Source organism: Tachysurus vachellii, chromosome 9 (genome assembly GCF_030014155.1).
Source record: "Tachysurus vachellii isolate PV-2020 chromosome 9, HZAU_Pvac_v1, whole genome shotgun sequence".
Lineage (NCBI taxonomy): Eukaryota > Metazoa > Chordata > Actinopteri > Siluriformes > Bagridae > Tachysurus > Tachysurus vachellii.
Genome location: NC_083468.1, coordinates 3,897,928 through 3,912,259, shown reverse-complemented (window position 1 = coordinate 3,912,259; position 14,332 = coordinate 3,897,928). Strand labels below are relative to the sequence as shown.

General features: G+C 35.7%; 1 protein-coding gene across 6 annotated transcripts in view; it reads left to right on the top strand.

Moving 5' to 3' along the window:
* The window catches only part of celf6 (CUGBP Elav-like family member 6), a 145,121-nt gene extending 138,089 nt beyond the window's left edge, over positions 1-7,032 (top strand). For 5 of the 6 annotated variants that reach the window (XM_060878884.1, XM_060878882.1, XM_060878887.1 and 2 more), the window contains one exon: positions 6,318-7,032. The gene's annotated coding sequence lies outside the window, so the exon portion shown is untranslated. Of the gene's footprint in view, positions 1-6,313 lie in introns of all 6 variants that reach the window. The other variant, XM_060878883.1, reaches the window with a different exon arrangement.
* Positions 7,033-14,332: the final 7,300 nt, after the last annotated feature.

Genomic DNA, 14,332 nt, shown 5'->3' with positions numbered 1-14,332 from the left:
CTACATGTTCAGGGCTTGTCATTTTTGGCTCTTGTCACAATATTCATGTTATATTCACTGATGGATATGAAATATAATTCAGATTTTTGTTATTTTTTGTGGTTCTCTTAAGGACAGGTACCACTAGCAAAAATGGTGATTTTGCTTCTAATTGTCAGATATATAAGTATATATATATATATATATACAAAATATATACAAAAATCAGGTATTTTTTAATCATCTCCACATAAATCTGAATTTACATGGATAATAAATTGCTGGAGAATTACATTTTTTATCTAGTCTATATATACATATATACATATATATATATATATATGTATATATATATATATATATATATATATATATATATATATATATATATATATATATATATATATATATATATATATATATATATATATACATATATATATATATATATGTATATATGTATATATATATAGATATATAGAGAGAGAGAGAGAGAGAGAGAGAGAGAGATAGAGAGAGAGAGAGAGAGAGAGAGAGAGCGAGCTCTACTGATTTGTGCTAAAATATTTACATTGCCTTGAGATTCATTTGGTTACTGCCATTATTTTTCATGCAGCATATTTCACATGCTGGTGAATATTAAAATGTAAACAATAGTTTTAAGTCGAGGTTTTGCCAAATGGCAAATATAATATAATGAGTTGATTTGGGTTTAACATTAAAATAAGGGTTCTGTTTATTGATTTATTCATTTTAAAGTGTATTATAGATAGATAGATAGATAGATAGATAGATAGATAGATAGATAGATAGATAGATAGATAGATAGATAGATAGTCTACAAATAAAGAAAATAATAGCAGGTAGCATAATGCCATAAATAATTACATGCTAGTCAGTAGTTAAGTGCATTAATACAGATACAAACAAGTGCATAAACTTCCATAAACTTTTTCCTCATAAAAATTCTTCACATCATACATACAGTAAAACATATTATCTTAAGTATAAGTCTGCTTTTTTTTTTTTTCACGAGACATTTAACCGTGACACGACTGCGTATTGTGCTAGCAAGAGAATTAGCTCACAGATTTACACATCGTTTTATCGTACTCCACTTTGTCACTGTGTCCACCTGTGTGTTCCTGATGGTGACAGGTAAAAGATGATGGGTGTAGTGCAGCAGGTGGTGGGATTTAGAGCATGTATTGCAGCTTTGACATGGACCTACAATAACTACAATAACATTTAATGCACATTTGAATATCCACGTCTAATAAAAATGGTTATTTTGTGAAAGTCGGTATTGAGCAGGGGTTTGTTTGAATTTTGGTTGATGAATGAGTGAAAAACAAAAATACTAAAGATCGCTAGGTCCGTTCAACCTGTCTGCTGAGAGACTACAATATGAAGGACATAAAAATAATAATCTAGACGAGTGATTTGTCCATCTCTGGGTTACTTTTTTCTTTCAAAATAAAAAATATAGAACTTCACTGAATATTATTTACTTAACAGCAAATTCTAGGAAGCAAATTCCTTTACTGATGAATATTTTTCTTGACTAAAAATCAACAGAAAGAAAAAAATAAGATAAAATTAGATACTAATCCCATTAGGCTATGGTACCTGGCTTTAAAATTTGCATAACATGTGGATAGAAACAGATGCACTGAATCATTACTGTCTCTGTTTGATTTATAATTGTTTGCTGCAATTTTTATAAGAACCCAGATGTTCAGTCGTCATTTTAAAAAAACCTGAGTAATTAAAGCTACAGCATTGAGACGGTTAAAAGCATTAGAACACCAGTTGCAGTACAGACTCCCTGAAGAGAGGATGTTTTCCGTAGAGCTCGATAGACAGATGTCGTCAAATGAGAGCACTGGGAGGTTTGATCAGCACAATGGCCTACTCAGTGAGAATCTGGCGACTTACACGCAAAATATGCTTCCCACATTTGTCAGCAGAGTGTGTGTATGTGTGTGTGTAAGTGTGTGTGTATTTTGTCAGAAGGAGTGTGCAACTATGCCCTATGTCCTTAGAAAACACACCATCTCCAACAATGTCTATAAATGTTCATAGTGTGTAACTATGCCCTATGTCCTTAGAAAACACACCATCTCCAACAGTGTCTATTAATGTTCATATTTGTTCCATTCCCTCACTCATTAGAGTCTGTCTTACTGTGTTTGTACGTGATTAATATGCCCTTTATTTGAATTTGCTAATAATTAGAATAAGAATAATAAAATTAATATGCCTCATTTCTGCCAGCAATGTATCCTTGTTAATCCTTATTTTCTGAGAAGTTCATAAGTAATGTTCATAAGTTTTCCAAGTAAAGGAAAAGAAATTCCATGGATTTGTTTTTCTTCTTGTGCTCCTAACCGGCGTGAAACCCCAGCATGGCATGACCAAAGGTAGCTCGAGGTGGCCACCTGTTGACTAGCTACATGTCTACGGTCAGGGGGGAAACAGTTCCCACGGCTGTAAGTTCCCACTACGGTGTCATTTTCTTTTGGATGACATCATGTGTCCTACTGTGATGGAGTGGCATGACGTGCTGTTAATCTTTTACTCTCTTTCTCTATTTCTCTTGTGGCCATGTTTTGGATATTTTGTATTGATGGAGTGAAGTATTTTGTTTGCGCTGTCGGTAGCTGGTAGCTGGTGTTTGTAAATCTGCTGATTGGTTGGTTTCGATGGGGTGTGACCTTTTGCTGTTGTAATGTGAGTGCTGTGCTCTTGTTATTTTGCGTGTGAATTTGAGAATGTGTTGATATTTTGCCCTTTCTATCTCGCTTTTTTCCCTAACATGAACTGTGACTTTTTTATATTTTGGTTTGATGTTTTTTGTTCTTTTTATGTATGTACTTTTATGAAGGAGCTGAACTTTTTAATTGCTAATTCTCCCACTGAGCGATTGTTACATCATGACACCATGTTTGTATTGCCAATTATTCTTCCCCCAGTGGTGGTGCAAAGGCAAATGTTCATGCCGGTCTCCTCTCTTCTTTCTCTCTGTGCTGGTTTTCATTGTATCTCCATTTGAAGTGCTTCGCTGTGATTGTTTTGTTTGGCCAACACGGGGATTGCTTCCTGTTTACTTATTTATGAGCTTGCTAACCAATTACAGAATGATTGCAGAGCTGCAGGTGATGCCATGGACCCACACATGGTGACTTCATCAACTCAGTTTCTCTCTCTCACACACACACACGCACACATACATACACAACATTAAGAAACAAGCAAACATACAAAAAATAAAAATAGCTTTCAGCTCATTTTAATCTAGTGTGAATTACAGCCAATGCTAGAATTCAAAACCACCAAGAAAACGAATAGATTTTTAGGAAGAATTTCATTAAATGTACTAAATGTACTAAAGATGTTATGCTTTAGCACTGAATTGGCTTTAGGATGTAGATATAAACTAAAAACCTATGAGAATTAGTAAAATATAACATGCCGGAAGTCATCGACTGCTAAAAATGTAAGTAAAAAATAAAAGAATTCTGTGTTTTATTTTTTAGAGAGATATGCATATCTATGTATATATGCATCCCTCTGCTGAGAACGCTATAAGGAGGTGTCTATTTTTAAAGTAACTCTGTATCTGTTGCTCGCTTCTACACTCAAGCTTCCTGCCTTTGAATTGCATCTATAATCAGATCTTTCTCACACAATGCCCCGCTTCTGTTTCTCTCCGCAAGTTTGTCATCAGAACGCACGCTAGTCGTCTTTCTTCCTTCAGTCAAAACACTTTTAACACTTTTAACAAGCGTATGTGTATATGCCAAAAAGGAAAAGGAGCAGAACCAAGAGATGAGGTGTGAATTATCTGTGTTGAGTGCAAGCCAGGCCTTTTATTATTGCTGTTTGTTGTTTCTCTCTCTCTCTCTCTCTCTCTCTCTCTCTCTCTCTATCTCTTTCACTCTCTCTTTCTCTCTCTAATAGAAACTGAGATACACTGAGGTGTCGTTCCTTCATATGCCCCTTCAGAGATCTTATCAAAGTAAACTTAATTAGCATTACAAATCCTAGTGCATTAATTAAAAGTACTTTGATGATTGAATTAAAAGAATAATAGAAAACTCACTGAGGATCAAACCATGCCATGAAACACACTGTTTGGTTTGTTGTTTGAATTTGTCACCTGTCAGTACTCCATTATTCTTCTAAAATTCAGGTTTTTACTGATCAGGAACAGGAAATGTACAATTAAATGTTCAATACACCAAAAAAAAAAATTGCACAAGGCAAAAATACATGGCAGCTATTCATACCTTAAAGAAATTCAGCATATCCAATATACCTACCGACATGTTCTTTGGAGCAAGAGAACTACATAGAACATGTAAGACTCCAGAAATTGAGACAGAAATTCATGAATCTATGAGAGAGCAATACTGTACCACCATGACACCCCAATTTAAAATTGTCAGAGGGTTTTATAACAAGATGGCATCCACAGAATGTATTTTAATGTAAAACCCTTGCTATATGAGATGGCATGATACTGCTTATTCTCAAAACTCATACGAAATATATGAAGATCCAACAGTTTTCTATAACAGCAGCTAAACTGACAGCATTTCTGTCTATAAAATGAAACCACAGGTTACTAATAATCTGCTCCTCCTAATGCACTATATGGACTAAACTTTGTGGACACCCAAGCCAAAAAGCCTTCTTTAAGCTACATACACTAGGAAGCACACAGCCAGAAAAATGTAGCATTAAATGTACTTGAATTAAGAGACTGTTTGAAGACATGCTGTGTGAATGTTGGAGTGCAAGAGCTTGAAAGTGCTGCACTAAGCCCTGACTCAACTCCACTGAACACATTGTAAATGAACTGGAACACTGAATGAACCCCAGACCTCATCACTCTTATAACATCCAAGTGTCTGGTCTCACTACTGCTCTAATGCTACAACGTCTAGTAGCTATTGTCTTATGGGCAGTGGTGGCTCAAGCGGTTAAGGCTCTGTGTTGTTGATCGGACAACCAGAGTTCAGGCCCCAGCACTTCCAAACTGCCACTGTTGGGCCCCTGTGCAAGGCCCTTAACCCTCATGGCTACAGGGCTGGTGTACCATGACTGAACCTGTGCTCTGACCCCAACCTCCAAAGTTGGGATATGTGAAGAAAGAATTTCACTGTCCTTAATGTAGAGGTCACAAAAATATCCTCCCCAGAAGAGTGGATCTTATTTTAACAGCAAAGTATGGCGATTTTTTCAAAAAGCAAAACAACTGGCTAGGGAAAGAGAGAGAGAGAGAGAGAGAGAGAGAGAGAGAGAGAGAGAGAGAGAGAGAGAGAGAGAGAACTACTGTTTGTAGCTCTTATAGAAAACTCTTATACAAGCTGTTATGTTCTACAGCATTAAACTAAGAAGCTAAAGCATTTTACATGTTCATGTAAAACGATCAGAAAATGTGATTGTTGGAAAACTTTTTTGGGGGGATACCTCTGGAGAGAAAACTCCAGGTAACTCTACTAGATTTGTGTGATTTTTCTCTACTCTGTCCTGTAACAGCATATTTTATTACCTACATCAGGCATAAAAGCCAGGGACATATCAACACGGGTGTACTGTACAAGCCTCGTAGTGCTGGAGTAGAAATTTAAAATATTAATGCAATATGAAAAAAGTATAGTCACTTGCTTCTTTCTGTCAAGTCTTTTTTAAGTTGTTTTGTTCTGTTTTTCTGGAAACGGCACCGTCAAAAAAATGTTGGCACCGTCAAATAAATAAATAAATAAATAAAATATACAGGAATATACTTCATTCTACACCAATTCTATAATCAGTATATATTTTCTTCAGATTCTCTGCACTGCTTTGGATGGGACGTCACCCGGCTGTAATCTGTTTGCGTAATTAAACTTCACTCATCTTCCATCACACTGTCTTCATGTCGTGTTCATCTGTTTGGTTGTGTGTCTCTCCATCTTGCCCCGCTGTCTGTTTTATTACATTTAGATAATGGTAGATTAACTGGTTTTAGATACAGAGACTATCGTCATTTTAAATGATGTGACAAACACAGCTTCAAAGTCAAGCTCATCCATCTGCGTTTGGGTTTATAGAAGTACTATAAGGCGGTTGTATACTGTGTGATGTCTAACGTCTTTCACGTGGTGTTGTGTGTGTGTTCCTACTGTATGTGTGTTGTTAGCTCTAGAAGTTGGTGTATAACGCAGGCAGATTTTCACAAACTTAGAAATACATGTATACTGTATAGGCAAAATGTTACAGTTCACATTTTTCTTTTTTCTTCCTTTCCCCTTCCTTTTTCCCGCTCTTTTCCTCTTTCTCCCAGGAAGAAGGATGACAACACCTTATTTTCACAAGTGCAGTATAAGTACAAAAGACTTCTTCTCCGCTCTGCCACACGAAAGAAGAGTGGTCCCTTGATTCTGTGGGAAAACCGTCGAGAGATGTGAGACTAGATGAATGAAGAAACAAGGAGGGATTTTCTTTTCCGTTTTTTCTTGGCTAAATATTTCCTTTTTTATTTCCTCGCTTTGGCATCGCAAAACCTGTGGAAGCCGATTTTTGCAGAGACCAACTTTTTTGCTGCTGTTTTTTTAGACAAGATGGAGAAATATTTATAGATACATTATGCTCAAAGCATGCATACACAGATATACAATCACACATGCAGTCAAATACACGTATCTATCTCACACACGCGCGCACACACGCAAAACTACATAAATTTACAGACACAAACCCTTTGCACTTAGGCTGATGCATAAATGCACTGCAGAAACTTCATATTTTGGATACTGGTTAATACTAATATGTCTATTTGTAAATCCATATGATGCTCACACATGCGCTCACACACACAGACATGCATCCACACAGACACACACACACACACACACACACACACTCACACCAGCCTGCTGCCATTTTGGTTTTCGTGCCTATACAGGTGTTGTAGTCTGTGCCAGGGAAAGCTCTGGAGAGATGGAAAAGGAAATGGTAATCCAGGATTATTTACATGCATCATTCCTTAGAAAATAGGGACCAAAGGACTACATGCTTTTTAAAAATATATAAATATATAAATATATACATAGACTCATATATATATATATATATATATATATATATATATATATATATATATATATATATATATATATATGTAAGGCTGTTACCTTATAGCTGCAAGTATTACAATTACAGATAGTAGTAGGTAAAAGAAATAATTAAGTCAGTATCCATTACGTATTGATTATAAGATAAACAAGTAAAAAACAGAAGGAAATAATCAAACTGAGGCTGACCCTTTGCTCTGGTGGTGGTTTATTTGCCCCAGACAGTAGATTAGATGTATTGTAGATTCTAAGAGTAGATTTGCCAATCTTTTTTGCTGTTTTCTTTTTTAATGACAAAAAAATACTTGAACTTGTGATGAAAAAAATGAAAAAAAAAATATACAAAAAAAGAAACATCATGAAAACAAACAAACAGAAAAAAAAATCATCGTCTGTCTAAATGGCCGCTCACGCTAGAAATATGTATTGGATGGATTATTACCGCTCATCCCAGTGTCTTCAACATGCCACATGTAATGAACGAGAACAAGATAACGCAAGTCATCTCAGTTTCTTCACTCTGCCATCTGACAGCTATTATGTCTAACTGTGTAAAAAGGAACCCGGAAAGAGAGACGGAAAAAGAAACGACAAAAAAAAGGAACGAACGTAAAGGAGTGTCTAAAGTCTGTACTTGACAGGGTGCAGGCTTCCCATAAGCCTTTTTGTTCAAGCGACAATCCACTGTAAAGACCAAGCTACTGGATATGATGTGGACTCTCTTCTTTTCTTTACTCTTTTTTGTATTACGACAGGGAGCACGCTATCTAGACTGATCTCACAGTTACTACTGCAGTTAGGGTGTTGTGTGAGTGTGTGTGTGTGCGTGTGCATGCGTGTGTGTGAGTGGTGGAAGAAAAACGTGGTCCTTTAAGAGCGGACTTTGTAAAATCACGAACGTATGACGAAGACGACGTGGGAGGCGATAGCTACAGAAACTGCCAAACAAACCGAAAAGATAACAACTGCAGTGGCTTTTTTTTCTAGGTAAGAAATAAAAATGATTCGAAGTGACACCATGCTGGTCTGAAAAGACACGAAATGATACGTAGGTCTACCGAAGCCACTGAAAACGTAGAGAAGCACTGGAGTTACTTAAGTGCTTTGCGGATATATACTGAACTTTCTTGGGAAAGGCAAAAAAAGAAGAAGGGGAAAAAAAAAACACAACAAAAAACAAATGCACTCACAGCATTAGCAGCTGAAAGCTTTTAGATGCCATTAAGCTTTGTTGTAATCTGATGTAAATGGAACACTACTCATATGCTCTCTCTAATGCCATCATAAATGATAGAACGAACCTGGGAAAGAACGTACGACAGTCAGTCAACACTCTACCCAAGCCTGTATTGCACTCAAAGGTGATTTTGTTTTTTGTCAGTTATTAAAAAAAATGTCATTTAGAGAACATGCTCAGATGTTCATCACATATCTGGGGGGGGACATCATCACATATCTGGGGCTTTTTTGTCCATGATTGTACTCCTTTCAACAGTCACAATTTTCTATATACCTGCAATGCTGCCAATCAATTGAATTTTCTTTTCTTTTCTTTTTTTTTTTCTTTTGCTGTTTTATTTACGTTTATTTAATTTCAGTTTTTGTTTTTGAAACACAACATTTAACAATCTAACACTGTAAAAAAAAAATTGTGAAACTTGTATGAAATGTCACAAATTTTATTTCACATGAAAACTCCTAAGAATTGTATAGAATTGATTATTTTGTTTTCTGAATCTGGTTGTAAACTACCAACAGTTTTCCGAACGATTTAGTTCCAAACGGTTCCAAAACAACATTTCTAGTATATCGAAAGATTTGTTTTGTTGTTTCTTTATGTTTTTTTTTTCTAACAATGGATAGGTTCGGTGGTTTACAGTGACAAGACAGGCTGCACAGATTAGTGGAGTAGGGCAGGAAATCATGGATGTCTTTAAAAAAACAAAAAAAAAAACTAATACTAATAAACAAACCTGACCTCTGTTCTCCAATGCCAGCATATCAGACCTCACTTTTAATCCTTTACTGTAAATCCTCTTTAGGAGTTTGCAAAGGACCAACATTGTCCAATTGGAATCTGCTGCCTCCCCTTGCCTAATGAAATTTGTCCTTCCTGCCTGCTTCCACTGGACTGACTGCAGGAATTAGTTTAGCAGGAAATATGTTTAATTGTGACCTCCAGCCTGTCCTTTAGTAAAGCCCAGAGATTCTTATTAGTTCAGATGGTATGACGGTTTCTAAAGAAATTATAAGATTGGTCAAGCTTGACATCTGGGTCAAGCTTCACAAAATTGACAAAAGTAGCACAAATCTCATGATGTCAGATGTTCTCCAGATAAGAAATTAGGATTATTCTCAAAAACAGAGACCTGACGAGCAGATAATGTAATATATTTTTTACAGTATTGATTTTCTTTTAATTTCCGTTGACTGCCAGTTACCATGCATGCTCATATTTCTTTCTTCAATTCAGCCATGATGATCTGCAGTATCTGATCCCTACTACTCACAATCTGAACAATTTGCACTAGTTATCACCTCACTACCTGCCAGTGATTCTAAAAAATGTTGTCTGAATAATACACATTAGTACGCACACAAAAAAAATGCCTAAAATTCTTCTCAGTTATTCATCCTCCATCAATTTATTGTCCAAGACTTTAAATCTCTTTTTTTAATGAAAATGTTTTTTTTTTTTAAGAGAAAGAAGCTGGTTTCAGATTTTACTACGTGCCAAACTATTTCAAAATATTTCTATTTCTATCTGAAAGCCTGATTTCTGTGTAGTTTTTATTTTCCAGCATTATATAAATTTGTCAAATGCCCTTTAGCATTTAAAAAATGCTCAGCATTTAACAACACCTCTACCTTTTTATCTACAGACATTCATTTCACAAAAACGACCATTAATTCAGGTTTTGTTGCAGCTGTAAATGTAGGACATTTGGAAAGCACATATATTACTAAGCACTAGAAGAATATTGGTGAAGCACAGTATAAAAGGCTGCTTTAATGCCACAAAATGCTGCCCTACTTTGCTTCTTATAGGTTGCATAAAATTGTCTGGACAAATGTTTTAAGTCACTAGATCTTTATTTATTGTATAAATAACAGAGATGCATCAATACCAAGATTTGTATCAGGTATCGGCTTGAAAAAGTATTTGTTTGCTTACTGACCTAACTCTAGTTTATCATATTCCCACGTTAATGAACGGACAGACAGAAAACCACAGCAATCCAGATGTCTTTCATGATTAACAATCGAAGAAAACACTGTGAAAATATATAATACCATGAGTAATACAATAAAATACCTTTATGGTGTATAAATGTTATCTTTAATATAGATTGCAAGGACAAAGCTTGTCACAAGGAGGAAGAATTAAAGTTAGCATGCGTAGATCACTTCAGTTCTGCGAGCACTGAGCACTTCTTTTCCCATCAATAAACTGCAACTCGTAACGAGTTTTTTATCTGTGCTCTCAGGCTGGATGAAACTAACAAAAATATTTCTACACATCTTTAATGGCTGCATATTAAATATGTTTAAACATTTCAGTATTTGTTATTTGAATTAGTGAGTATCAAAAAAAAGAAAACATGTACTCATATTTGGTCTGAAATACATGGTATTAATGCATCCCTGGGAAAAATATATGCAACGTAAAAGAAAGACACATCAATTTCAAACAGCTAAAATTTCTCTACTTTTTTTATTGGTGTTTGAGGATGTTAGTTGAGTTAAGACATATTTAAAGGTATTTACAAAAGCTACTGCAATGGGTACTGCATTGTTCTTTATTATGGATTACTTTTTTAGTTTATTTTATTCTTTTCAATTTCAAAAACAAAAAATGCAGAGTTGACATGACTCACTGCTAAGTGTTTGGGTTATGCTACGCTTGCTGTGCTGCAAATCATAAGGCTACTGTTACAAGAAGACTGGTATCTAGAGTAGGACAACAACAACAACAATGCTAGCTCTAAATTCAACTAATTTAGACTATTAGAGCATTATCTCAATAGTCAGTTCCCTCAGACGTCCATTAGAAAGCCGAGCCTCTTCTGCGTCCGTTGGCTCCTCGGTTCCTCGAACCCGTTAGACAGATGTTGTCGTTTTGCATGCTGTTAGGCCTTTTTATTCTTCTTGCAGAATCATGTTGCTGGAGAGATGAATGCAGGATGAGTTAATCGACCAGACGAGGGGGTGACCTGCCAGAAACAGAGCTCCTCATCTCCATTCCCCCTTGAGGCTTTACTGCTCTCCCTAAAATAGCAGTGATTGTCAAGGAAAGGAAGCAAAATGTAATTGACTGAAAGTAAAGAGATAATTAAGGGAACCTGTTGGACGGAAGGGGAAAAAATTAATGCCTCTCATTTAATAGCTGGTTTTGGGGGAAAAAAATGGAGAAAGAGAGAGTGAGATTTCGTCATCATGTTTAAACACGAGAGGTTTTGTTTAAAAGGAAATGAGAACAAAAGGGGATGGAGGTGCACGCTAGGCTGAAAGTGGGTGTAGCTGCTGCAACTGAAGTGCCGCAAGTCCGACTTTAGTACTCAGGGCATCACGTGAAATGATGTCACGGCTTGTGGACACTTGAAAACATCTTACACGTGGGATGAGACCGCTTTTAAAAGAAAGGTTTGTTTTTATCCAAGCTTCAGCTTTTCAAATAGGTCAAAGGAAATGCTTTGTTTGGGGAAAGAAATAAAAAAAGAAGGGAGCGATCAGAGAAGGCATGCACTCAACAAAATGTTTAACAAAAAAAAAATTGCTAAAAGCCGGCTCGTTATCTCTAATCTTTCATTTTAAAATTAAAACCCAAACCTGTATCGAGGGAAATGAGGTGTTCTCCATTAAATATTATCAAAACTTTGTTTGATGAAAAATAATCAAATTTGTAAAGTGAAACACACACAAAAAAAGCCAGAAATATATACAGTAATCATACATATTGATCATAACCTACGTTATATTCAGAGATTAGTGACATCTGAATGAACATCCGTATAACAGCTGCTGGTTTGTGCCAAGAGGTTGTATAACCTCATGTAACAAATGTTTAAAAGAAAAACTTTGTAAATATATATAAAAAAAAATACAGAAAGAATAAAAGAAAAGATGATCGCATTCGGTCAGGAGTGTCCCTAATCATAAGATACGTGTCTGTTAACAATATATAAATATCACATGTCGGATGTTTCTAATAAAGCAAGATCGAAGGGTGTTTGACAATAGTTTCAGTTACATTGCTAAAAGAGTTGCACCAGGTGAAAGGACTAGGACTGAGATACTGCAGTGTAAGATGAGGGTTAAATGCAGTGTCAGTGTGTATCAAGTGGTTAAAATGTAAGCAGGGGAATTGCAATAGTGTACAATATGTGCATATGAATGTCTGCGTACACAAAACACACAGACTGAGACCCAACCGACCGTCCTTGTCTCACCTCCATAGCGTCCTCTCTCTTTATATCCTGGTCAACTCCGCAAGCCTGGAAACTGTAAATACAACATAGCATATTTTTCAATTCCGTTTCTTTTTTCTAGTCTATGTGAGAGATTTCGGTCCAACATATTTCTGAGACAAATGAAAATATAGTATACAGTATATATCTATATTTCATCAAGGCTGAGAGGGGAAACTATACACATTTTTATTTATGTTCAGATGAATTTTATACTGTATGTATGGTGACAAATTCTATTTATTGATTGATTTGTTGCAAGTTTTAAATGTTCTCTGTTTCTTCATGCTGTCTGATCTGGGATGACCTAAATTTGTGAAATAGTTTGTTCTGTTACGTTTTTGATGGCACAGTTTGAAGTGATATTTTATGGAGCTCCTAGTGATAGAGGTTTTGTAAATCCAGCTGAGTTTGAGGACAGAGAGAGAGAGAGAGAGAGAGAGAGAGAGAGAGACAGAGAGAGAGAGAGAGAGAGAGAGAGAGAGAGAGAGAGAGAGAGAGAGAGAGAGAGATCATCAAATCTTATATATGAGAATGATTTGTTTTAGTTATAATTATGTTCCTGAGTAATGTTTTATAACAAATATCTAAAAATCTTATTATTATTATTATTATTATTATTATTATTATTATTATTATTATTATTATTATTATTTTACTGCAAGATTTAAAATATATTCTTTTTTATGTTCTTCAAAACCTGGGACGATGTAAAAATTGTATGATAAAATGGAAATTGTGAAATCATATAAGAATGTCCAGGAGTGTTCTATGTTTTGATTTATGATCTTAAATGCCTTGAAATCTTTATCCGGCTGGAATCATTACTATTCATTACGTCACCTCTGTTGTCTGGTCTGCTTTAATCTGTACTGTTCTGCTGTTCAGATCTAATCTCATCAAATTCAGGAGTTAAAAAAATCACATGTAAACTTTATATTTGACTTTTATATTTTCCTAGCAGCGGGTGAAGTTCAGATGTCAGGAGCCCCAGAGTGCAGTCGAACAGCTGCTCTAAAACGTTCACTTTTGTTAATTGTGTGGATAACAAACTAGGAGGGATGTTTTGCCTTAAACCCAGCACATATTTTTCCCCAGTGATGCTACCTACACACTTTGTTCCAGTGTCCATACCTGGGATTGTATTGTTGTCTCTGTGTTTGGGCTTTGCAGAGGCCCTTGGTGTTTAAGCACCACTATACGGACCAACAGATAACTTAGTATTACAGTACAGTTGCCAAATTGACTCAGAGGAGAACATGGAAAAATTGGTTTTCCAGAAGAAATGAACCACTGCATCATTTTCCTGCTTCTCAATCTATGCCCTGATTTATTTTATTGTTTTTGTGTGTTTATTATTTTGTTGTTGTTGTTGTTGTTGTTTTTCTATTTTATTTTATTGAAAATACATTATTTTTAAATTAAAAACTAATTTTATTTTTTTTTCTTGAATACAAAAGCTGTAAAATAGCATTGGCACGAGCCCGTCCTCTCTACATATGGGCTGTTTTTTCCCTCATTGCTCCTGAACCGTGTAGCTCTAGATCATTATATTCTCTGCTTAGGCTAAAAATAAAGCACAGTCCTGTAGACCAGCATGGCTCCTTTTCGTTTCCTTCGTCTGATTGTTTGACTCTGGTGCTGTCTCCCGATTCTGAGCAGGAGTAGTCAGAGCTGTCGCCTTGGCTAGAGGAGGAACGGCCTTCGGTTTGTACAGCTGTAAAATGTGTGGTGGCTTTTTTTGTCACTCAGATTTTCCAG